This window comes from Tursiops truncatus, chromosome 17 (assembly GCF_011762595.2).
Source record: "Tursiops truncatus isolate mTurTru1 chromosome 17, mTurTru1.mat.Y, whole genome shotgun sequence".
Taxonomy (NCBI): Eukaryota; Metazoa; Chordata; class Mammalia; order Artiodactyla; family Delphinidae; genus Tursiops; species Tursiops truncatus.
In genome coordinates, this window is record NC_047050.1 from 68,409,292 (window position 1) to 68,435,309 (window position 26,018).

At 44.1% G+C, this 26,018-nt stretch overlaps 1 long non-coding RNA gene across 17 annotated transcripts in view; it reads left to right on the forward strand.

Moving 5' to 3' along the window:
* The window catches only part of LOC109549449 (uncharacterized), a 167,831-nt gene that overhangs the window by 109,333 nt on the left and 32,480 nt on the right, over positions 1 to 26,018 (forward strand). For 13 of the 17 annotated variants that reach the window (XR_012327409.1, XR_012327411.1, XR_012327422.1 and 10 more), the window contains exon 3: positions 16,535 to 16,654. This is a non-coding gene — a long non-coding RNA (uncharacterized lncRNA). Of the gene's footprint in view, positions 1 to 8,788; positions 8,949 to 11,649; positions 11,838 to 16,534; positions 16,655 to 25,011; positions 25,086 to 26,018 lie in introns of all 17 variants that reach the window. The other 4 variants (XR_012327419.1, XR_012327421.1, XR_012327423.1 and 1 more) reach the window with 4 other exon arrangements.

Sequence of the window (26,018 nt, forward strand, 5' to 3'; positions counted from 1 at the left end):
TCGAGGCTTAGACAGACTAACATAACTTGCCCAACAGGTAGTGAGCAGCAAAGCCCAGTACTCAAGATTAGATCTTTCTCACACTGATTGGACAGAAAGAGGTAATAACTTATCCCTTCTGCCATACTTTCTCAAAAAAATAGTTGCTGAATAAGTAACAGCTTGAAGGTAAAGCAGCCTATTTTCATCTCCCAAGGAACTCAGGAATTTCCCCCATCTTCTCGCTTCCTGATGGGGGAAAAAACTGACCGAAGAAACAAAAAGCACAACCTAAAAGTTGAGTTATGTTTTATTCGGCGGACATACTGAGGTCTTAAGCCTGGGAGACAGCCTCTCAGATTGCTCCGAGGGACTGTTCCAAAGAGGTGAGGGAGGTAAGGGAGGAGCCAGGGTAGGTAAGACTTCTTGCAACAAAAACCAGGTAGTCAGAACATCAAGAGAATACTGTTAATTAAAGAAAAAACAGACATCTCAAGTTCATGAATTTAGCACTCTTCTAAGTCTAAAAAGATGCAAGAGTCTGGGCTCACTGAAATCATTCTTTTGATATGCACCTTATCTCTTTAGGGACCGTATCCTGTTCTGAGTCCCCTCAGGCTTACTGTAGGGGCTGCAGGTAGTGACTTATGGCTAGGTGGCCACGGCATCCTTTGTTTGCTGATACAGCAGGCAACATTCTTCATTCATACAACTCAGTGGCATAAAACAGCCAGCATTCATGATCTCACTTTCCGTGGTGGGGAATCTGTATATGGCGTAACTGGGTCCACAGCCTCAGGGTCTCTTATAGGCTAGAATTAAGGTGTCTCTTAAATAAGCGTGGACCTGCTTCCAAGCTCACTCACGTAGTGGTTGCCAAGAATCAATTCCTCCCAGGCTGTTGGACGGAGGCCCTCAGTTTCTTACCATGCTGACCTCTCCATAGGGCAGCTCACAGCATGGCAGCTGGCTTCATCAGAGCCAGCAAGCGAGAGGGAAAGAGAGAGGGGGTGTGGGACTTCCCTGGCGGTCCAGTGGTTAAGACTACACTCCCAGTGCAGGGGGCATGGGTTCGATCCCTGGTTGGGGAACTAAGATCCCACATATGGCACAGACAAAAAAAAAAAAAAAAAAAAGAGAGAGAGGATGCAAAGAAGATGGAAGTTGTACTAAAAATGTTATTTATTTATTTATTTATTTATTTTGCGGTACGCGGGCCTCTCACTGTTGTGGCCTCTCCCGCTGCGGAGCACAGACTCCGGACGCGCAGGCTCAGGGCCATGGCTCACGGGCCCAGCCGCTCCACGGCATGTGGGATCTTCCCGGACCAGAGCACGAACCCGTGTCCCCTGCATCGGCAGGCAGACTCTCAACCACTGCGCCACCAGGGAAGCCCCTAAAAATGTTTTTTAAATTGTGGTAAAGTACACATAACATAATATTTATCATCTTAACCATTTTTAAATATACAGTTCAGTGGTATTAAGTACATTCACATTGTACTTAATTAAAACAAAGCTATCCATTAAACTAGTGACTAATGGTTACTTAAGGGTGTGTGACCAGGAAAAGAGTGTTTAAAGAGGTGAGTTCTGAACAATGAGGGAGTCAGTCATGAAAAGATTGTGGAAAGAGGGAACAGCCAGGGCAAAAGTCCTAAGATGGGAATGAACTTGACCAGTAGAAAGAAGAGAAAAAAGGCCACAGGCCCTGGACCAGCGGGAGTGAGGGGAGGGGCAGCCGGAGACGAGGTGAGGGTGGTGACCACGGCCAGGTCGTTTGTAAGCTGCCTGGGGGCTGCACTTTATCCTCTGTGTAATGGGAAGCACTGGTGGATGTGAGCAGAGGAATGATGGGCTCAAAACAGAGATGATGAGGGGAAGAAACTATGTCCAGGGCTGGGAGGCAGGAGGGCCAGCTTGCCTGGATGACCTGCTAGGTCACTTACTCATGTGGCTTCTGTCCCCTCCTGGGGGACTGGTTTTTGCAACCATTGATTGAATGCTCCCCAGTCATCTCCTATCAGCCTTGTAACAGCTCTAGGGCGTGGCTACTTGTGTGCCAATTCCGGCCATCCTACAGAGGTGTTAGTAACATTCAAATCAATGAGATAACATAATGTAATAATAATGTCGAGCACTTAACGCTGTGCGGACAGTTCTAAGTGCTTTACATGCTCTGTCAGATAGATAATATTATTATTGTTGGTCCCATTTCACAGATGAGGAAAGTGAGGCATGGAGAAGTTAATCAACTTGGCCAAGATCTTACAACTAATAAGGACCAGAGCCAGGGAGGTGCCAGAGTCTGTGTTCTTGACCACTAAGCTCTGTCATTTATATCATCTCCCAAGTGTTGGCTGTGACACAGGTTATGATAGGCATTTACTTATTTAATCCATTTTTTTGCTTTTGGTTTTACATTATAGCAGAGCACAAGAATACTGCTTTGTCATCAGAATATCGCCAGCTTGAACAAGAATGACTATTCCTCCTTTGCCAGGGACAGCCAGCTTGAAGACCTGCCCCACCTTGCTGGGCTCCCTGTCACAGTCTAAGCAAAGTACATATTCCTCAAGCCCGATAGTTAGGTATGTTTTAGCATCTGCAGCAGCAATAACAGATAACTACTTGAATCCCAAACTAGGTGACGCGATTAGTGTTTTCCACGTAGTGCTGAGTAGATTTGCTCCAAAGTCACAGTCACAGAGGAGAAATGCAGGTAGAAGCTAAATTTAAATTTCCTCTACGGTGGGGGTGGGTGGGTGTGTGGGGAGGGAAGAAGTCAAACCCGTTAATTACTATGTTAAATTCCCTGCTGAAAGGAAGTCAACAAATCAGTAGCCTTCACCAAGGCAGGGTCATCTGAAAGTCTGCTTGGAATAGTGAAAAAAGGCCACAGGCCTATTATCTTGTAAACAGATAATATTGACCCAGCACTAGCTCTGGAGTCAGATGTAGGTTTGAGGGGCTGCTCAGGTATTTTGCAGCCACAGGGATCTAGAAAAAGGCTCGGGAACGGTGTTCCTTTGGAGGAACATTGTGTATTCACATGTAGTGTCTGGACATGTGGCAGCCAGCTTGGACCATGAGGTCCAAGGATGACCAGCAAAGGGTGACAGAGGAGAAAATGGGAAGGTCCTAGGTCCTTGAGGATGTCGAGGAGCTGAATTATCCATTTGTGAAACTGCCTTACTTCCAGATGTTTTGCATCTGGGAAAATAAGTCCCTTTATTGTTTAAGCCATTTTGAATCTGTGTTTCTGTTACCTGGAGTTGAAAGCGTGTAGCTGATGTACTGGGTAATTACGAGGAGCAAATGGTACAGTGCATGTAAAATGTTTTGTGTGCAATGTCCAAGATAAAGTAGTATTAATATAAAATGAGGAGTCCTGAAAGTCAGGGTCTGAAAGAAGGTAGGAAAGGTCAGAGATTTTAAAAGTCACACAGGACGGGGAAATATATGGTTGAGGGCTGTTGCTGGCCTCCCCGAGCCCAGGTCAGACATCACCAGTCAAGCACAGAACCCCTGCCATAGACAAGTCAATGTCCTGGGGCAATCGGGGGGCTCACCTCATTTGTTTCCCATCTCTCAGGTGGCACTGTTCTTTGTTGCCTGATGTCCAATGCTTCATATATTTTGTCCATTAAAAAATTCATTATTATCAAGAATTATGTTTTATAATTATGTAATATACTACTTAATGTTCTATAACAATTATATACAGTTGACCCTTGAACAACATGGGTTTGAACTGTGAGTGTCCACTTATATGAGGATTTTTTTTTGAGATTTGAGACTTTTTGTTTTTGAAAAATTTTTTGAGATTGGAAACAATTTGAAAACACTCACAAACTGCATAGCCTAGAAATATCAAAAAATTTAAGAAAAAGGTGTGTCATGAATGCATAAAATATATGTGATGCTAGCCTACCCTTACATAAGTATGAGGTGAGTGATATTTAATATAAAATTAATAATGTGGTAGTAACACGTTACTTATAATTGTTACATTGTTTTACAACTTTGCTTTCAAAGAATTACATTACCATACAGTATGCCTGTCTCTCTCTCTCAACTGGAGAAACTGTGTTATCATCCTAATATCACTAGTAAGTGGTCTTTAAAAAAAATGCAACAAAGTTTCCAATGCTGTACTATGAATACGACTCTAATACTGTATGCCATGAAATTTTTATAATGATGCATTGGTTAGTGTAAGGCTAGGCTCCTGTGAAGCGTTATATCGGTCACCCTAGACTACCATAAAGCAATCAGAATTGCTGCTTTTCGTTATCAATGCATGAATCGTTATACTTGTAGATAAATGTGAGTTTCTTTTTCACATTATCTTTTCATTTTTGATGTCTAGCGTTAGTAATACATATAACATCTACAGTGTTTTGTATCATATAATATTGATAATGGATAATATTGATGATGAATATTTACATCATCTGGTAAACAGATAACATAAACTTATGGTGTCAGTAAATATAGTACAGCACTGTAAATGTATTTTCTCTTCCTTATGATTTTCTTAATACCATTTTCTTTTCTCTAGCTTACTCTGTTGTAAGAATACAGTATATAGTACATATAACACACAAATATGTGTTAATGGACTGTTTATGTTATTGGTAGGGCTTCTGGCCAACAGCAGGCTATTAGTTAAGTTTTGGGGGAGTCAAAAGTTATGCGTGGATCTTCAACTGCATGGGGGTTGGCGCTTCTAACCTCCATGTTTTTCAAGGCTTAGTTGTAATATATACATATTACATACAGGAATATAAATTATATACAGAGATACATAATTCTATAATATATCGTATAATTAGTATAATGATAATTATAATAAATTAACAATAATTAAAGTCCTGGTGGTTTATATTTTAAAGCAGATTTCTTACTGGGAAAGAAATGGCTTGGTCTTCTAATAAAGGAATATATGTATTATGTACAGATGCATAATTATATAGTGTATTATATAATTGTTATGATAATAATTAAGGTCCTAGTGGTCCACACTTTAAAACCGATTTCCCACTGTGAAGGGAATGGCTTGGTTTCCCATCAGGGGAATTTCAGGCAAGTAGAGTTTGCAGGGTGGGATGAGGGATTTGTCTCCCTTTGCTTCCTGTAAGTACATCTCATAGATCCCAAGTAATTGTGAGCAAAGCTGAGCCCATCGGAGGATGCTGCGAGCTCTCGGCACGAATCCAGGCTGTTAATGTTGTCGCAGAGCCTGACTGAACCAGGGTAGGTGAAAATGAACTCGTGACGGCGTCTGTTCTAATTTTATCCCCCTCCCCCCACCAACCCTGAACACGTGTGCAATGCAGCACAGTTTAGAAATGAATGGAATTGTGGCTTCTATTTATTGAAAGCCAAGAGATGAGCAACGTCCCCTGTGCTAAGGACACAGAGCTGGAGAGATTTAGAGGATGGTTGGCTCTACCAGCTTCCCTGTCAATTAAGCTTCATTGAGACTCATCTTCCACCTAAAAATTGATGGTCCTTGCTCATCAAACCTAAAGCGCTGATTATACAAAAATTGACCTAGGCAACACTGTTTTATAAATTTATTTATTTAATTATTTTATTTTATTATTTTTTTTGGCTGTGTCGGGTCTTCGTTGCGGTGCGCGGGCTTCTCATTGTGGTGACTTCTCTTGTGGAGCACGGGCTCTAGGTGCATGGGCTTTAGTAGTTGTGGCTTGTGGGCTCTAGAGCGCAGGCTCAGTAGTTGTGGCGCACGGGCTTAGTTGCTCCGTGACATGTGGGATCCTCCCAGACCAGGGCTTGAACCCGTGTCCCCTGCACTGGCAGGCAGACTCTTAACCACTGCGTCACCAGGGAAGTCCCGACAACACTGTTTTAAATATTTTAAATCTCTAGGACACTATACAAATTATTGGAGGTCAATAATCTTCAAGTTCTAATTGGACAAGATTAAGTAATCCACCCAGCAGACCGATTTATTCTACCACTTAGGGAAACAATGACCAATTACAAAATGGCTAAATTCTTCATTCCATCCTTTCCTGCACCCACTTCCTGTCCATTGTGGCTTTGCAGCTCTTTTGTCTAAGAGGTGGAGTCTATTCCCTCACCCCTTGAATCTGGCCTGGCCTTGTGACATGGTTTGGCCAATAGAAAGCCATGGAAGAGTTGGGGTACCAGGACTGAGCTGAGGCCTCAAGAAGCGATGCAGGCTTCCACTCTCTATTTCTTGGAACCCTTCCAGATGCCAGGGTAAGCAAACTTGGGCTGTCTTGCTGGAGAGTGAGAGGAGCCATCCTCTATCAGCCAGCCTCCAGCCAAGCCAGGAGCTGACCAGGTAACTGCAGATATGTGAGTGAGCATGGTCTAGACCAGATGAGCTGCCCATCTCAGCCCAGGCTAATCATTACTGACTTGAAACATCCTGAATTTAATAAACGGTTGCTTTTTAAAGTTACTAAATTTTGAGGTGGTTTGTTACACAGCAGTACAGACTGATACAAACATTTTGCAGAAAACTCATTGCTTTTGTTAATAGTCAAAGACTGTTTCTAAGTATGTGCTTTTGCCAATGTGCATACAAGTTGGGAAGGATAGATATTGAAAGAGAAGTCAGAAACTTGGGTTCTGCCAGCTCTTATAAGTTTTGAAATAGCCCAGGAGTTTCTAGAAAGGTCATGACAAATATTTAGAAATTTGTCCTCTGGATCCACCACCTCCTCTCCCCCTAGTTTCGGTATATTCCATATATTCAGTTATAATAAGGATGTAGTGAAACAAACAGGCATTCTCATGCTGATGGGAATGTGAATAGACATGATCATTTTTATTCATTACATAAATATTTATTAAAAGTACCCTGTAATAGGAGGTGGGGATACAGGAGATATACAACTCTGTCTTCAAGCAGCCCACAAATTTTTAGAAATAACAGACAAAACCTTGATTGTGAAACTGGCTTATATATAAAAATGAAATATTGGAAAGGAATTTGGCAATATGTATCAAACGCTTTAAATTATTTTTACTCTTTGGTACAGTGATTTCTCTTCTGAAAATACATCATAAAGAAATTATCCAAAATGAAAAAAGTTCTTATTCACAAAATGTTCTTCTCTCTATATAAGTATAGGTGAAATGTATTAATTACCAGCAGCAAATTAGCTATGATATATCCACTGGCTAGAGCATTACACAACCATGAAACTTATGTTCATGAAGAATATGTTATAAATTATGTTTATAATAAAATAATTATGATGTACTAAATAAAATACAGGATACAAAAATATATATGCGATAGTATTAAGCTTAAATAACAAAGTAAAGATTAGAATGAAATACTCAGTGTTTAGGGTGTTTTGGAAAGACAATGGGAAAAAGAAAGGAAATTAGAATTTTTTTGATGATGGGTTATGTATTAAATACATATGTATTATGTCCCTTAAATACATTAAAAAATTCGATTGTCACAATGACTCTTCAAGGTAATTACTATCATGACCATTTTACAGATAAGGAAACTGCAGTTCGGAGAAGTTGAGTAACTTCTCCAGGCTTGTTGAGCTGGTATCGGGTGTAAAGTGTAAAATCCCTTTATTAAAGGGATTGTAGGTGTTTTTTTTCTTGTTTCTCCTTATTATAACTTCCTAATTCTTCTTTGATAAATTTTATATCTTTAAAATTTATGATTCACGTGGTTGCCCCTGTCACTGAGACCTATAAGCAGAGTATGTACCTTCCTACTTAGGGACTTCCAGACACTTCAGGAGGGCACTCCGACTCTCCCGAAATACTTCTTCCCCAGCTGAGGATGCTTGAAATTCTTTTAACCAGGGACACATCATCCATTTCACAATTAGAAAGAGAATCTTAGCATTCCTCAAGCCCAGCCCGAGTCAGAACACAAACAGTATTAGTTCAGGTCATTTTTATAAGCAGGCATGGAATTCCTAATGGACCCTCGATTTCTCTGCATCAGGCTCAACATGCCTAGTTCTCTTAGGAGTTCTCCTTGGTAGGGGTCAAGTTTTATCACTCCTAGGCATTCTACCTGGGGCTGTCCCAGTCTTCCCCCTGAGTCTCTCCAAAATGATGCTCTAAACTGAATGCAGAATGCGTTAAAGTACAAATAACCCAGGATGAAGAACCATGTGCTGCACCCAAGATTGTGCTGCCTGTCCTAGTCCGTGCTACGTGGCATCCCTCCCTTCACATTCCCTTGCACATATATTCATAGTAACAATAGCGGATGTTGATCGAGAACTTTCTGTGTTCCAGGTACCACGACAAGAATTTTATGTGCATTATCTCATTTATCCTAAATTTAAAATTCCTCCTGGTGCGCTCATCTTCCCTGCTAGTCTGTGAGCCCTTGGGAGCAGCAAGCACGTCTTGCTCATCACTGTTTGCCTGGTGCTTGGCATGAGGCAGGTGTGCGTTAAATGCTAGAGGAACAGAAATGAACTAATACCAAGCTGGACTTGAAACTGGGCAGCCCTGCATCCAAACCCAGCTCCACCACTTGCCGGCTTGACCCCTTCAGACACCTGACCTCTCTGAGCCTCATGGAAAGAAGAGATAATGAAATCTAACCTGCAGAGTTGTCATGCCAGTTACAGAAGTTTATGTGTAAAATTGTGAACATGTCTCTTGTGGAGAGATGGTTTTTGGTGTAAAGTAGAAGTGAAAATGCAAGGGTGTTTGTGCCATTAAGTAGAAGGTGGCAGAGAGAGGGACACTGCAGAAAAGTTGGGGAAAGCAGGGTGAGGAGGCAGGTCTCAATGCACTTTTCCATTCTCCTTCAGCTGGTCCTGCTACCAGGTGTCCTGGAAACCCAGAGGGTTGATGGGGAGGCCAGGGAAGCCCAACAAGATGTTGCCCACAACCATCCTGAGGTCTGATCTGGATGAGCAGTGCCTTCTCTACCACCTGCCATCACATGCATGGAGATCACAGACTTACCATGTAAGAGCCAGACTTCAACGCAGATGACAAGGAAGAAATGAAAGGCTTGTTTCTCTTCTGTAACTGGAAAGTTCCTGCTAAGTCTTCCGTTCCACACTAACCAACTCAAGGGCAATGGCTGTGTTTTGGTTTCTCTGTTGTACATTGGGCAGCCACCACGGTGCCTGGCATAGAGTAGGTGCTCAGTTAATGCATGTGGCATGCAGGCTGTGTGGCCCAAACCGATTCATTGGGATGGATGGTGTAAATCCAACTCAACACATTTACTGAATACGAGTAGTTAATATAATGATCATTATAACACCATTCTTCCTCAGATATCAAGGAAAGAGGGAGAAAGAACAAACACCTATTAAAAGTTTGCTATCTGTCAGGCAGTTTGTTAGATGTTTATATTGATTATTTCATTTCTATACCAATATCATCAGGTCAGTACCATTATCTTATTTTTACAGTTGAGGAAACTAATGCTTTGAAAGAGTAAGCAATTCGACCAAGTTTTAATAGAGTTGTCTGGTTCCGCTGTCCACACCCATGTAACTCGTGCCTGTTTCAACTCTCCTAAACTTGCCCACTCTCTCCCTCACACCATTTCAACTCAGACTCAGCTCTGTTCTCCTTATCAACCCCAAAATTAGAGGGCCCAGCCCACCTTTCACCTGAGGCTGCCCAAGCATTAACACAAGCATTAACTCCCAGAACCTATTGATTGATTTCAGTTACGTAAATGTCTGTGTAATAATGATGGTGACCTTTAACTGATTTCCTACTATATATCAAGAACTTCACACACATGCATCTTGAAACCCCCGTAGGCCTTATTAGGAGGGAATTATTCTTACCACTTAACAGATGAGGACATTGAAGCTCAAAAAGATTAGGAGGCTTGACCAAGATCCCTCAGCTTCAAGCTGGAGCAAATTCCAATACCTGAGCTTCCCTGCCTGTCCCCACTGTGCTGAACTCTGCTGGGGTAAAAAGGTGAGCTCCAGGATAGTTCCTGTATCTGTGGATCTCATTCTCGTGCTGGGATGCTAGCTGAAGCCCCTGCCTCCTGGCATTTCCTCTCCTGCCTTTTACCTTTGCGGGGACTCTGGGATGCTTGGGGAGCTTCTCACCTCTAATCCCCAAACCTTCCGTCCTCCAGGCTCCCTTTCTCCTAAATCCTGGCCCTGTCACTTATTCACCGTGTGGCCCTGGGATAAGTCACTTCACGTTTGTCAGGCTCAGTCTCTTCATCCGTAATTGGGGGCATTGATATTCCCCTGACAGGTAGGGGGGTGGTACAGGTTAAATTTTTCAAAGATGGCGACACCACTACGTATCCAATCCCATACGCTCTTCCTACAATGTGGATTTGATGTTCCTCCGCTGAGAGGTGGGGTCTACATTTCCTCCCCTTGAACTTAGCCAGACCTTTGGGACTGCCTTGACCAACAGACTGTTGACTGAAAAAAATGCACAACCTAAAAGTTGAGAATTATGTTTTATTTGGCAGACTTTCCGAGGACTTAAGCCCGGGAGGCAGCCTCTCAGATAGCTCTAAGGGACTGTCCCCAAGGGGTAAAGGGGGGAGCCAGGATATATAGGAGTATTGCAACAAAAACCAGGTAGTTGGAACATCAAAAGATTACTGTTAATTAAAAAAAACCAGAAATCTCAAGTTAATGAATTTAGCGCTTTTCTATGTATGGGAAGATGCAAGAGTCTGGACTCATTGAAATCGTTCCTTTGATGTGCACCTCAGCTCTCTAGGGTCAGTATCCTGTTCTTTCCCATCCCGAGTCCCCTCTGGGTGCGCCTCTGGGGGTGGCTGATGCTTGGCAGTGGGCAGCCCTTTTGTTTGCATTCTGAGTTTCCCCCGTTCACTGTCAATGGTGCCTACGGTGGCTGATGGCCTGATGGCTGCAGCATCCTTTGTTTGCTGACAGGGCAGGCAACGTTTTTCACTCGTAAGATCGTGGCAGAACTGCCTCCGCACGGCGTCTGAGGCTGGGTCCTAAAAGGCAATATAAGCTTCTGCCTGGCACAATCGCTTGGGACATGCACCTTGGGAGCCCATGACCTGGAGTTGGGGAGCCGTGCGTTAGGGCAGGTAGACCACACAGAGAGGGCGATGTGTGAGGACCCCCAGCTATTCCATTCCCGGCTGTTCCAGCACTAACTGATACAGAGCACGTGAAGAGTTGAGCACTGTTTTTGGGAAGGTCCCCGTGGTAAGTCAGGGTCGAACCACCGCAGGACCACGAGACTCTGGTTGTGGCTTTTAGAAATCAGCGTCAGAGTTGTTTGAGTTACTCAGCTCCTCTGGAGGTAGGTTTTAACCAATTTCAATTCCTATAAGCCCACAGGAATGTAGAACTCCGTTCAAAACACACTATAAACTGACTCATTTTCACGAGACTATTAAAAAAAAGTTGAACATATGCTTCGTTTTCTTAGGGCTTCCAAAAACAATAGGCAAGTCTTTCAAATGGAGCCATGTGTGTGCAGAAGATCTGCCTGGAATCCAAATCCTTCCATAATTTAGTTAGCCTAAGGAAAATTCTTTTTTTTCATTGAACCTGGAGGCGAAGAAAATTGCTGGTCTAGAGAAACAGCCTTTGGTCACAAGGTTGGAAAAGTAGTATCAGGCAGACATGATTGAGTAAATTAGGGCAGTGTTTCCCCTCCTCAATAACTTGCCCATCTTCTTTTCTAGGTCTTGATTGTATAAAAAGTACAAGTGACTTCAGATCTGATGAATCCTGAGTGGCGTGGAGGGACAAGGGAATATTGTATCTGAAGAAGCCGGATGGTTGGTTGTGTTCAGATTGTAAAGGAATTGCCAGAACTGGAGGAGCCTTTAGGGACCTTACAGTTGAAGCCCTTAGTTTCTGTGAGTGAGAGGTGGGTAGCCCAGTGAATGAATGTGATTTACAGAGCTGGTTATAGGGCTGGGAGGGGAACTAGGGATGCCCGAGCCTTTTCTGAGTCACCTGGCAGCCTACTAGCTGCTGTTGCTCTTTTAAACCTTCCCCTTAAATGTGTTTAAGTCCCCAGGGAAAGCTGTGAGCTGGGAACAATTAGAGGGAGGACTGAGGTAAAGAGAGACGTGGCGGACAGTGGGGTGGAGAGAAGAGCTGAACGTTGTTTCCTAAAATTCAAGGTCCTTCTGCTGCCTGAAGGGGTTCAGTTGGGAAGGCTGGGTTTCCAATACAGGAGGTGGGGTGGAGTGTGTGTGCTGGGGCGGAGGGGAGACGGGATGGTCCAATACGAATATGATCAGCGTTCAGTCTGAGAGCTGGAAGATGCACTGTTGTTTGCCAGCCGAGGGAAGGGAACGGGGGCAACTTTGGGCACAGATGTTGCTCAGAGACCCAAAGAAAGTGAGTGAGGGAGTGTGGGGAGATCTGAGGGAAGATCGTTTGGGGCAGAAGGAACAGCAAGAATGAGACTGGAACAGACGTGAACGTTTGCGGGGGGTGTGGACGCCACTGTAGGGGAGCTGAATGAGCAAAGTGACATCCCAGGGGATGAGGTTGGAGAGAGACACAGGGTCAGGCTCTGTGGCACATGGTGTAGACCCTGGAAGAGTTTGGAACTGGCTGTGAGTCTAGCAGGGGAGTTGTAAGGTGGAGGGCTCCCTTAGGGCAGGGACTGTGTCTTGTTACATTCTCCCACAGCTGAGGTTATGGCATATTCCAAAAAGGAAGATGCAGCCCTGACACCTCTGATAGAAGAAGTTGAGAAGAAAGATGGGCAGGGACACGGGACCACGTCAAGCTGCTCTCTGGTCCTTAGACCAGTGTTTCAGTTCCTGACCTCATTGCCCCCTCACTTCACTCCTGTGACTAAGCAGTGAAGAAATTACTGCCTCTCTTCTAAGACAGGACGCTGAGGCGAAGGGAGATTGACTTGCTTCCCCAAGGTCGCGGCTGATTATGGCGGAGCTCGGATGGGAGCCCCAGGCCTCCTGACCCCCGGTCCAGGGCTCTTCTGAAACCCCCGGAGTCCTCGACAGGGAAGCCCTCTTCAGCCGTCCTAACTTTTTTTTTTTTTGCGGTACGCGGGCCTCTCACTGCCGTGGCCTCTCCCGTTGCGGAGCGCAGGCTCCGGACGCGCAGGCTCCGCGGCCATGGCTCACGGGCCCAGCTGCTCCGCGGCATGTGGGGTCTTCCCAGACCGGGGCACGAACCCGTGTCCCCTGCATCGGCAGGCGGACTCTCAACCACTGTGCCACCAGGGAAACCCCAGCCGTCCTAACTTTGAACGCTGCCATCACGGATGGGGCTGGGCAGGCGTTCTCCTAGGTGTCCCACCAGAGAAGTCACCACGAACCTGTTCTGAGGAAGCAGAAAGGAATGCTCTCCGGGACCTGGCAGACTAAATAGAGTGTTACCAATGGGGTATCACCCACAAAGAAACCATCTGCTTTCACAGAGCAGCTGAGAAAGGGTTTCACGTCGTGCAGTGCTTATCACCGGTTTGTGCTGAAACCTCAGGGCAGACCACCCACTCCTCAAGCATGGAGACCCCTAGGCGGCAGGCAAAAATCTAGGTTCAAACCTCAGGTGGGCCAGAAACGTAGCTTTCTTTGCTTCTCTACAACGGAATCTGGTTAGGATTTCAAGCCTCTGTTAGGTTCAGGCGTTGGAAACGTCATCTCAGTCCATTTGGGCATCTTGGGTGATGGATCGAGGCTCTGGGAGGGTTGCTGACTTCCAGGGAACCGCTTGGAGGAATTGGTGGAACTCAGCACCGTCATCCCTGCACGTGACGTTCCTGTCTGGCCTTCGGTTCTTGCTCCACCGCTCTCCTCCCTGACTGCGAGTCTCCTTTTGCCCTCTGGCTCTCTGTGAAATGGGAACGGCTATAGCAGAGAGCTGCCCCACCGAGGCTTAGGGGACTCGGTGCTCTGCCTCACGGGCATATGCAGACGTTTCTTCTGCTCCCACACCATCCCAGCTTGGGCTCCCCAGGCACCACCTGTTCTTGGGTTCTCTAAACTCCTGGGGGCTTAATCACAACCCCCCCCAAGCTTGGCAGGGGTGGTGGCAGGACCCAAGGTCCCTGCACCCCAGCTCTGTCCTTACCCCAGCCCAGGCGAGCTTCGTGAGGCGTCAGTGAAACCAAAGCATAATCTGTCCTTACCACGAATTCTTCTGATGCTTTTGTTGGGGTTTGGGCTTTAAAACCTGAACACTCAAAATTGCTTCTTTCATTCTGTCTGCATTCTCCTTGGTCATCTCTTCCCTGAGCCCCTAAACACTGAATGTTTACCTGCTGCTTAAATGCAGGGAAAGAACCACGAGGTACAAGGAAGTTTGGGACCAGAAAACAAAACAAAACCAAATCTTATTAAAATATTAATTATTTTTTAAATAATTATTTTTAAAATAGTAAAAATATTTACCCTTCTACTTCATTATATGCCTAATGTTGGGAGCATCTGTTTGAAGTCAGATCTGGTTAGACTCCTAACTGCAAGGTGCTTGATTTACCCATTAGGACACACATATGAGACTCAGTATCATCTATAACATGGAAGTAGTTATTCCTATTGGATGGATTATTTTGAGGATTATAAAAGATAACACCTATTAAGCTCTTGGTACAGTGCCGGGTCACTTTCATGATTATCCTCATTCTGACTGGGTCTCCAGTTTGTGATTAGTGTTGTGTTCTCTACCTGTGCAGTTGGGGAGGTCCCAAGACCACCCCCAGGTCCAGTGATTTGTTAGAAGGCCTCACAGAACTCAAAAAAGTTAGAAGGCCTCACAGAACTCAACCGTATGCTCACGGTTGTGGTTTATTACAGTGAAAGGATACCGGTCAGAATCGGCCAAGAGAAGGAGACTAAGGTCAGCGACATGGGCTGTCAACCACGTCTAGGTCACGAACCCTCAAGCTCCTCAGGGGAGCTCCCCTGGTTCCAAATACTCCGTGAGTGTTGCCACATCATCGCTGGGAAAGTCAGTGCTGTTTGCAGGAGTCCACAGGGAGAGGACACTGAGGTGTCATGCCTAGAGCTCCTCTGGACTCTTTCCCTGTAATAAACCACAACCTCTGCCTTCTTCTTCTTCCCAAGCCAGAAAACAGAACTTCTCTGGCATCTGCTGTCCTTTGCATTCTACTGGCCTCCTGAATATCTGTGAATCTGTACCTGCTTTCCGTCCTCACTGTCAAGGTCACTGTGGGACACTTGGGCCAGGACAAACACCCACTGACTGGCCTCTCCAGCTCTCCGTCTACCCCAGTCAATCCTCAGGAGTGTTTAGAGGAACCTCTCTGAAGAGTACCAGCTGGGTCTGAAAGGCCCTGGTGATTTCTGTCGCCGGCAGCGTTCAGGCTCTCTTGGCAAATGCAGCTCTGCTTGGCTTTCTGGCCACTTTCCCTGTCAGCTTCTCTCCTGTCTTCTGAACAGGATGTTGTTATTCCAACGCAGTATTCACACCCCTGGGCATTTGCTCTTCCCATCTGGATTATTTTCCTGCCTCTCTTATGCCTCTCCAAGGCCCCTTTCCTGTGACCCGCCGCCTTCCACTCATCAGGACAGGCCAACTTCCCTGGGCTCAACTAAAATGTCCCCTCCCTGGAGAAGCCTTCCTGGTCCTCCCTGGATGCTTCCGCCGTGCTGTGGACAATCCTGCTATTCTTTTTACCTTATCCCATGATGTTTCCAACCCTGTGCCTGGTGCACGGAAGATACTCAGTAAATACTTGTTGGCTTAATTCACAAATGAACAATCTGCAGCATATCTGACTCCATATACTAAAGAGGTATTTTTATGCTGGGCTTTATTACAGGTTGATTCCCAAACATAATGGGATTAGATGTCCTTAAAAAAAGTTTTTTTTTAAAATTGAAGTATAGTTGAATTACAATGTTGTGTTAATTACTGCTGTACGGCCAAGTGACTCAGTTATACGTACATATAAGTTCTTTTTCATATTCTTTTCCATTATGGTTTATCACAAGATATTGAATATAATTCCCTGTGCTATACCATAGGACCTTGTTGTTTATCCATTCCATATATACTAATTTACATCTGCTCATCCCAAACTCCCAATCCAACCCTCTCCCACCCCCCTCCCCACTGGCAACCACCAGTCTATTCTCTATGTCTAATGGGACTAGATTTCTGACTCTCATTCCTTTTTATTGGCCACAATTTTAATGTCAAATCTTTTATTTTAATGTTTACATCCCGCACAGTTTCTTCTTTACTCCTACCATTGCTTCTCCTTTTCTACATAAATCAAGTCGTTTCTTCCCTCCTTCTCGAGAGTGCTGTTCTGGAACTAGCAAGTGGCTCAGTCACTGTATCATGTAATACCCGGCTATAAAGCACATCAGATACTCCTAGCAGGTTCTGCTTTATGAGAAAATATTTATTATGTTTGAGCTCTGGAAGCTGGTTATCACGTACTAGCTGTGTTTTAATGTTGCATTGTTTTCCCACTGTTGCTTTAAGGGCCGAAAGGAAGCACCAGTGGTCTCCAATACTGCCACCTTGTGGCAAAGTGGGATGATAACCAGGGCTTTAGGGGAAGTGGGTTGTCTGTATTAACTCACGTTTTCCCCTGATGTGTGCACACAGGAAAGGCCATATGAGGACACAGCAAGGAGGTGGTGGTCGCCTGCAAGCCAGGAAGAGAGCTCTCACCAGAAACTGACCATTCTGGCACCCTGACCTTGGACTTAACCAGCCAACAAAACTGTGAGTAATCTATTTCTGTTGTTTGAGGCATCCAGTCTGTGGCATTTTGCTAAGGCAGCCCAGGAAGGCTAATAACAGTGGTGTATTCTGATCCTGTCTTATCCTGTGACTCACAAATATTCAGTGGGTTTAAATAATCTTTATTTATTATTGAAGTTAATATCAAATTTATTTAAAAGTTAATGATATTTAACTCTACTCAATACTCTGTAATGACCTATATGGGAATAGAATGTAAAAAAGAGTGGATATACGTACATGTATAACGGATTCATTTTGCTGCATAGCAGAAACTAACACAACATTGTAAATCAACTATACTCCAATAAAAATTAATTTAAAAAAGTTAATGATATTAAACATAATTTAAATAAACTCACAAGTGTCTGCTGGGGGTAGGTATCTTATGGAGACCGGACAAGGGCTTGAATCTGAGTGACATGGGTTGATACAGTGACAGCAAATGCAGATATAGGCACTGACTAGAGGGGCTCAAGAGAGAAAGTTCTGGAAAGGCAGAGAAATAACAAAAAGGGCTCTGGGCCTCCACAGACCTTAGAGAGGGGATTTGAATTCATTTTACATAAATCTCTGAGCACCCAACTACTATCTGGGTTAATAATAACATCTTAAGTTACAGATACCCTCCAAGTTACAGACTGGTTAGACCTTCTCTGAAATTTTCTGTCAAGATTCCTGTGTTCAGCTGTGGAAAATCATAGAAGCATCTTCTGGAATGTTGTTTTTATGTGGCTTTTTCCTGTCTGGGCATGATGCAATTTATATAGTACTTAAAAAAAAAAGCATATATTTGTATTACTATTATCAAGTGGAACAATAAAAATTACTAATAACTAAGTTAAAGGGAATCCTAGTTTGAGCCTAAGCAGTGTCCACTGGGGGGAATTCTGACATGTTTGGGCAGATCAGACTGACAGGGGTGGGAGGGGGTGGGTACTGCCCGAGGAGCTTCCTGGAGGATAAACTCATTCTATTGGAAGCAGAGACGGAATGAAGGAGGAAGACTATTGTGTGCTGATTAAAACTTTAACCAATTAATAGGCTTATACACACGGCCAATTTGACTTTGAATCATGTGATGTTGAAAGAGCATCATGTAAGGAGATAACAAAGTCGCACCTTACTTGTGGTTTGCCAGACATTTCCAGGCATGTTGTAGTGTTAAGCTTCCTGGCCCCCTTGGGTTTGGATGGAGCCATGGGGTTAGCACCAGCCAATAAGTTGTGAGGACAAGTGGATGCTAGCACTTGGGGCTGAAGCATTAAATTGCAAGCTTGAGACCCCTTTGAGCTTTTTTTGTCTTTGCGGTGACTGTCAAAGTTCCAGATGGTGGCCGTTCCATAATCCTGGGTCCCTGAAGCAGTATGGTGAACACAGACCCACCAAGCCACAGCAGTCAAGTGGCAAGAGCAAGAAATAAACGTCTGTGGTTCTGAAATTTTGGGGTTGTTTGTCACTGCAGCACAACCTAACCTAAGGTTAGGTCTTCAGGAATCTTCCTCAACTTAAAACGTCCCTGTCCTGCACCTTTATTTTCAAGGCACACCCAACAGGTAATGAAATAATCTGTCTTTAAATAATTCCTCCTTTGCGATTTGTTCATATTCCCTTTGTGATCCTTTTTTGACCTATACGTTGTGAGGTGAGGTCAGAAAAAAAGTCACACCATCTCTGACATGTGTAAGAAAAGGAGCTTCCTTGTTTCCGCTCATTGATGAAGTCTTCATGAGCCCCTACTGCACAGGATAGAAGGTTGGGAGAGAGAGGAGAGGGTGAGATGGGGTAGAAAGAATTTTATTTGCCGGTAAACTGTATCTAAGTCTCCTCTGACTAAAACAATCTCTTTCACTTCCAAGCTGTGCATTTTGGTAAATGCTCAGTTATTCAGTGTTCAACCCCTTCCCTCCCAAAGACGGCGCCCGGTAGGGAACAGGGACTCCGGTGTCTTTGTGGCCATGGGAAAGGAGATCTTGGCTTTGTGGGCAGAGCTTGCCTTTGGTTCTCTCTGAATGTTTTGGAATGGTTTCCAGTCACGTGCACCGGTGACCTTGAGGTACAGGGGTTGAATCTGGGATTTCTGTCTTTCTCTGTCTCTCATGCTGCATGCCCTCTTTCCTGCCCCCAGTGTGGCTGCCCTCCCCCATGGCCCGTATGGCTCTGCCACTTTACCTCTTGACTTTGTGAGCTCACCTGGGGCTGGCAGTGCAGTTACCTTCCAACGTCCCTGCCAAGAATGCGGAGACGCCTGTGTCCATTCCATACTGAGGGTGGGGCCGGGCTGGGGGAAGCTCAGGATTCCCAATTTTGGCTTTTTCTCTGCCTAACTGTGCTGAATCACCAATCTAATCGATGCGGTTGCTCCACTTTGCGGGGCTGGCTGGGACACCAGGGGTGTCTGGCAAAGCCTTCAAACTATTGAGTCCTCCATTTTGAAATTCTAGATGTGGAGTCCATTGCATATGTTTCTTTCTTTTTAAAAATTATTTATTTTTAATTGGAATATAATTGCTTTACGATGTTGTTTCGGTTTCTGCTGTACAGTGAAGTGAATCAGCTGTATGTATACATATATCCCCTCCCTCTTGGACCTCCCTCCCACCCCCTCCCCCATCCCACCCATCTAGGTCATCACAGAGCACCAAGCCCAGCTTCCTGTGCTTTATAGCAGGTTCCCACTAGCTGTCTGTTTTACACATGGTTGTGTATATATGTCAGTCCTGATCTCCCAATTCGTCCCACCCTCCCCTTCCCCCTGTGTCCACGTGTCCGTTCTCTGCCTCTGCGTCTCTATTCCTGCCCTGGAAGTAGGTTAATCTGTACCATTTTTCTAGATTCCACAGCCACTGTGGAGAACAGTATGAAGGTTCTTTAAAAAACTAGAAATAGAATTACCATATGACCCAGCAATCCCACCTCTGGGCATATACCCTGAGAAAACCGTAACTCAAAAGGACACATGTACCCCAGAGTTCATTACAGCACTATTTACAATAGCCAGGACATGGAAACAACCTGAATGTCCATTGCTTATGTTTCTGATTGCTTGCTCCCCTGCTTCAGTTTCCTTTCTCCACTGGGTCAGAAAGATGACCAACTTCCCCGTCTGTCAGGTGGGACATCCATCATGTCACATCCTGAGTGCTCTCTGTGCCTTGCTTAGAAAAAAACCCAGTGTTCACGTCAGCCAGGTCTGGTTCTTGATATGTTCATTGGCGCTTAAGGAATATATACTATGTCTTTATAAAGTATGACTTTTATTGTCTTGGAAGTTCTATTTTAGTATTCAAAAACTGAATACCAAATGTGCTTTCCCTTTCTTTGCACTTCTGCTGTACAAGTCCTAATCACACACATCCCTCTACTTCCTTGCGAAGGCAGATGGATGCCTTTGCATGATGAGAGAGAAGGTCATATACATTAAGGTTAAAAATACCGAGAATTCCCTGGCGGTCCAGTGGTTAGGACTCCGTGCTTCCACTGCAAGGGGCATGGGTATGATCCCTGCTCGGGGAACTAAGATCCCACGTACTGCACGGTATGGCCAAAAAAAAAAAAGGAAAGTAAAAAGAACAATATAAAAAAAAAGATTAAAAATACTTCTGACATTATTGTAATGTTTTTAAGGAAAAGGATCATATTTCACTTCTCTCTACACATTCTCATGGTGCACACAACGGGTGACCAGCTTGTCCCAGTTAGTTGGGACTTTTACCACCAAAAGTCCCATGTCCAGGGAACCTCTCAGTCCTTTGCAGACCAGGCAAACTGAGGGTCACCCCTATGTACACAATCCATTATTTATTGCTGAAGGTAAGATGGTGATTTTCTTGGTATGAAATGATTATCCCCATAGTAATCATTAGCCTCAGAAGTAAATGATAACATGTCGGAATTTCCACACATTTTTCTTTTTGACTTTTTTTTTTTTTTTTTTTTTTTTTGCGGTACGCAGGCCTCTCACTGTTGTGGCCTCTCCCGTTGCGGAGCACAGGCTCCGGACGCGCAGGCTCAGCGGCCATGGCTCACGGGCCCAGCCGCTCCGCGGCATGTGGGATCTTCCCAGACCGGGGCACGAACCCGTGTCCCCCGCATCGTCAGGCGGACTCCCAACCACTGCGCCACCAGGGAAGCCCTTAACATCTTTATTGGAGTATAACTGCTTTACAATGGTGTGTTAGTTTCTGCTATATAGCAAAGTGAACCAGCTATACATATACACATATCCCCATATCTCTTCCCTCTTGCGTCTCCCTCCCACCCTCCCTATCCCACCCCTCTAGGTGGTCACAAAGCACTGAGCTGATCTCCCTGTGCTGTGCAGCTGCTTCCCACTAGAAAAAAAAAAAAAAGGTCCACACATGTTTTAACTATAACTTCTGAATTTCTAAACAGTGGTTTTGCTCAGCCAACACATAATTGACTCATACGGTCTCACTTCAATGAACACATGATTATCCCTCACAAAAGAAGACTAAACAGAGCCCAGATTCATGCGTTGGCTAATTGTTTGTTCTGGCCCTTTGGTCTTTGGCCATAATAATTGCTAGCTTTCAAAGGACTAGAGAAATAGTTGGCTGCAGTATAAAAGTAAACTCTTTTAAGGTCTTTAATAATAGTATTTATTTGTGATAAATAATCTATTTAGCAAATAGATTTACTCTTGAATAAGATCTATGTCTTGTATTGATGGTTTCAAACTGCAAGTCATTGCCTCTTGCGAGAAATCTCGGGACACAGGAATGAGGGATTCTCATGAATAATTTGCTGTAGGTGGACATCCTTGCCATGGTTCTTGCCTGAGAACAATGGAGGGCAAGAGACTGGAATCAGAAGATGAGAGATCTCATCCGGGTTGTACCACTAAACACCTGGGAAACCTCACTTTAGAGGCTTTGAGGCCATGACTAAAGTTTCTCACCTGCAAAACCGGAAAGGAATAGATCATTTTTAGACCAGTGCCAATGTGTGGAGATTCATCAGGGTCAAAAATTATGATTCCTTTTTTTTAGATTCCACATATAAGTGATATCATGTGACAGCTGTCTTTCTCTGTCTGACTTGCTTCACTTAGTGTGATAATGTCTAGGTCCATCCATGTTGCTGCAAATGGCATTATTTCATTCTTTTTATGGCTGAGTAATATTCCATTGTATATATGTGCCGCATCTTTATCCATTTCTCTGTTGATGGACACTTAGGTTGCTTCCATGTCCTGGCTGTGGTAAATAGTGCTGCAGTGAACACTGGGGTGCATGTATCTCTTTGAATTATGGTTTTCTCCGGATATACGTCCAGGAGTAGGATTGCAGGATCATATGGGAGCTCTGTTTCTTATCGTGACCATAAGGTCCCTTTGTGAGATTGCCCTGTGGTGTAACTTCTGCAACCTTTGCCAAGCCCAGCGTGCTTTGCGCTTCCTCGGCCCTGTTCCCTTGTGTCCACCTGGGGCAACTCCCACCCTCGGCCAGATCATGCCTCCTACTCTTTGCACCTTTTGGCAGGCTCCATCCGTCTCCAGCCACCTGGTTCCTCTCCACATTGTCACTCTTCACTTCCCTTGGAAGACCTATGACACTTTGAGAATCTTCTGTGAATACTAAGCATCCAATTGGCTGGTAATAAATATTCCTTTGCCTTGCTTATCCTTTCTGCACCCTTCGCCTTAGAGATCTCACAGGAATGGGTAGGAGGCAGCCTTTGAGCCTTACTCAATACCGGCCTACAGATCCCAGCCTAATATTGTCCTACCTTCAATGTCCCTGGCCCAGAGCAACGTTCTCTCTTTTCTGAAATTAATTTTTATTATATTTATGTATATATAAATTTCCAGGTAAAGCATTTTAAGTGTGCAATTCAGTGGCATAATTAAATTACATTCACAATGTTATTCAATCATCACTACTGTTTCCAAAACCTTTTCATGACTCAAGCAAAACCTTTACAACCATTAAGCAATAACTCTCACCCTCTCCCTCCCTGCAACCCCTGATCACCATTAATCTACTTTCTGTCTCCAAGAATTCCATAGCAACTCCCTTACATTTATACTATAGAAGAAATCATATGCCTTTGTGATATCTATGTGACTTAATGATGTGTCTAAATTTGGTTATAAGTAAACGGTTCAGATGGAGTCATTATATGAGTATCAAGAACCTACTGTACTTAGATTCTGTCCATAAATGTGTTAGGTGATGTTGGAGATACTGAAGTATAAGACCTGGTGTTTGCCAAGGTTGGGACCCCAACTGCTTCTTGATCCCTTTTGCCATGAAAGATGTCACAAAAGTATTGAAGTACTTTTTGTAGCTGAGAACCAGACAATCTTAACACCATTCTCAAGGTCAGCACTTATCACATTTTAAAGGGCACATTAATTACCTGGGCGTTATGTTACAATGCTGATTCCAAGTAAGCAGATATGGGGTTGGGTGCTAGTTTCTGCATTTCTAAAAAGTTCACAGCGGATGCCCATCTGTGGACCACACTTTGAGTAGTAAGGCCCTCCCATCAGAAGAGTTGGTGCTCAAGATAAAACTAATTGCCCTCCATAGGTCTATGCCCTCAAGATGTCTGCAGCCTAGTTGTAGAGACCAGGCTAGCTGTCATGAAATAGTAGCAAAAAAACAAAAAAAAAGACAGTATTTCATTATATTCTACATTCCATGAACGCCACTGTGATGGTTAATTTTAAGTATCAGCCTGACTGGTACCCAGATATTTGATTAAACATTATTTCTGGGTGTGTCTTTGAGGGAGTTTCTGGATGAAATTAGCACGTGAATCAGTGGACTCATTGCACATTGCCCTCCCCAGTGTGAGTGGGTATCATCCAATCTGTTGAGGGCCTGAATCTGTTGAGGGCTGGACAAAAGCAAAAAGGCAGAGGAAGGAAGAATTTGGCCTTTTTTTGCCTGATTGCTTGAACTGGGACATCAGTCTTCTCAGGCCTTCAGACTTGGACTGATTACACCCTGACTTTCCTGGGTCTCCAGCTTGCAGATGCAGATGCGGGGGACGTCTCAGCTTTCAAAATCCATGAGCCAATTCCTTACGATAAATATCTTCCTCTCTCTCTCTCTTTCTCTGTGTGTATATATATATATCTATTATTGGTTCTGTTTCTCTGGAAAACCCTGACTAATACATCCATGCTAGGCCCTGGAACGGTTGAGAGGAAAAAGGGCCAGATGTGACCTGTCTGCTCACGTTTCGTCCTTCTCATCGTATTTGAAATTTCTTCATGGCATAGCCTTCTCTCTTTTTCTATAGTTTTAGTCAAGAATGAAGTCAATTGGAACACGGAGCCATATTTCCCCCTACATTTGGTTTTTTTGGGTTTTTTTTTTTGCGGTACGTGGGCCTCTCACTACTGTGGCCTCTCCCTTTGCGGAACACAGGCTCCGGACGCGCAGGTTCAGCGGCCATGGCTCACGGGCCCAGCCGCTCCGCCGCATGTGGGATCTTCCCAGATTGGGGCACGAACCCGTGTCCCTTGCATCGGCAGGCGGACTTTCAACCACTGCGCCACCAGGGAAGTCCCATTTGGCTTTTATTAAAAAGAGGCAAATACCAAGAAAATACGTTGATATGCTAATAGTTTGCCCTTGCAAAGCTCTCTTCTCTTTATCCAAGTTTATTCCTCACAGGCAGGATTTTAATGTAATTCAGCATATAGGGCAGAATAGATGATTCGTTAGTGGGTTGACACTGATGGTCCTCACGACAATTCTGTCGGATAAATAAATACATCAGTGGTAATGTTCCAGAAAGGTGACACTTTGGGCCAAGGTCACACAGCAAGGAAGTAGAAAAGCTGGGATGAGATTCCGGAGGGCCTGATATCAGCACACGGTAGTGCCAAGGGCCAGTTCAACTGTCTCAAGGACCGAGCTCCTTGCTCATACCTCCTGTGACATGGAGCAGGGATAATAGGTAGTCTTATCCTTTGCAGGGTGGTCGTGAATTTCAAATGTGATAATGCCCGTAAAATCACATCCTAAACTTAGATCAGGAAACACTTTCCAAAATAACACCTACATTTCCCCACTGTGGTCTGTGTCACAGAGAAAGACCACAAGGTCAGCGTCCCAGCAATCTCTCACTGGCTAGTCTCAAGTCCCCTGTCTTTCATGGAGCTCGATCAAATTTCTAGTTTCATAAAACACTGTACCTTCTTCGCCATTTATTTCCTTGGTTTAACCTGCTTAAATACTCCCCCCATTCAGAAGCAATTCAAAAGCATACATTTTTGTCAATGCTATGTATTTTTATTTATTATTATTATTATTTTTGGTTGCACTGCGCGGCTTGTGGGATCTTACTACCTCGACCAGCGATTGAACCTGGGCCCTGGCGGTGAAAGTGCCGAGTCCTAACCACTGGACCACCAGGGAATTCCCAACGCTATGTATGTATTTTTTTTAACATCTTTATTGGAATATAATTGCTTTACAATGGTGTGTTAGTTTCTGCTGTATAACAAAGTGAATCAGCTATACATATATCCCCATATCTCCTCCCTCTTGCGTCTCCCTCCCACCCTCCCTATCCCACCCCTCTAGGCTGTCACAAAGCACCGAGCTGATCTCCCTGTGCTATGCAGCTGCTTCCCACTAGCTATCTACCTTACGTTTGGTAGTGTATATATGTCCATGCTACTCTCTTGCTTTGTCCCAGCTTACCCTTCCCTCTCCCCGTATCCTCAAGTCCATTCTCTAGTAGGTCTGCAATGCTGTGTATTTTTAAAAGTTGGCTAGTAAAACGTACAGATCTTGTCTTCTTTTCTTGTAGACATGATGTGTTTTGAGCCTTGAGTTTTGCATGCACTGCTGATACCTGCTTTTCTAGCACTTTAATACATTCAGTTCAGCTAAAAAGAAATCACTTTATAAGCTTGGATGCCATTAGAGTTTGTTGTTGTTAGTAGATTGGAATATTTTTTAGCTGTTTCTCCACGTACAGGAGTTCAGGATTCAGTGATTTCTGAACAGATCCCTGCACATGTGTCAGTCAATTGTAATGACCCATAAACTCTTTTCAGCCAGCTTAAGTATAGATCAACTGTCTTGGCAATAAGTAGTTCTACTACGATTTAATGTAAATATTGAAGAAAGTGCTTAACTCTTTACTCCTGTTTGTTTTTTTGAAAGCAATATGCCAATGCTGCTTATCATCCTGTAATAAACTTTAACTTTTTAAAAACTTGTTCCTCCTCAAGTTAGGAGAGTTGGTTGAAAAAGTATAAGTTTTGGAAGCAGACAGACTGGAGTGGTTTCCAGCACCTCTGCTGTAGTGGGTTTATTTATTTATTTATTTATGGAAGTTATGGATTGGTATTTGG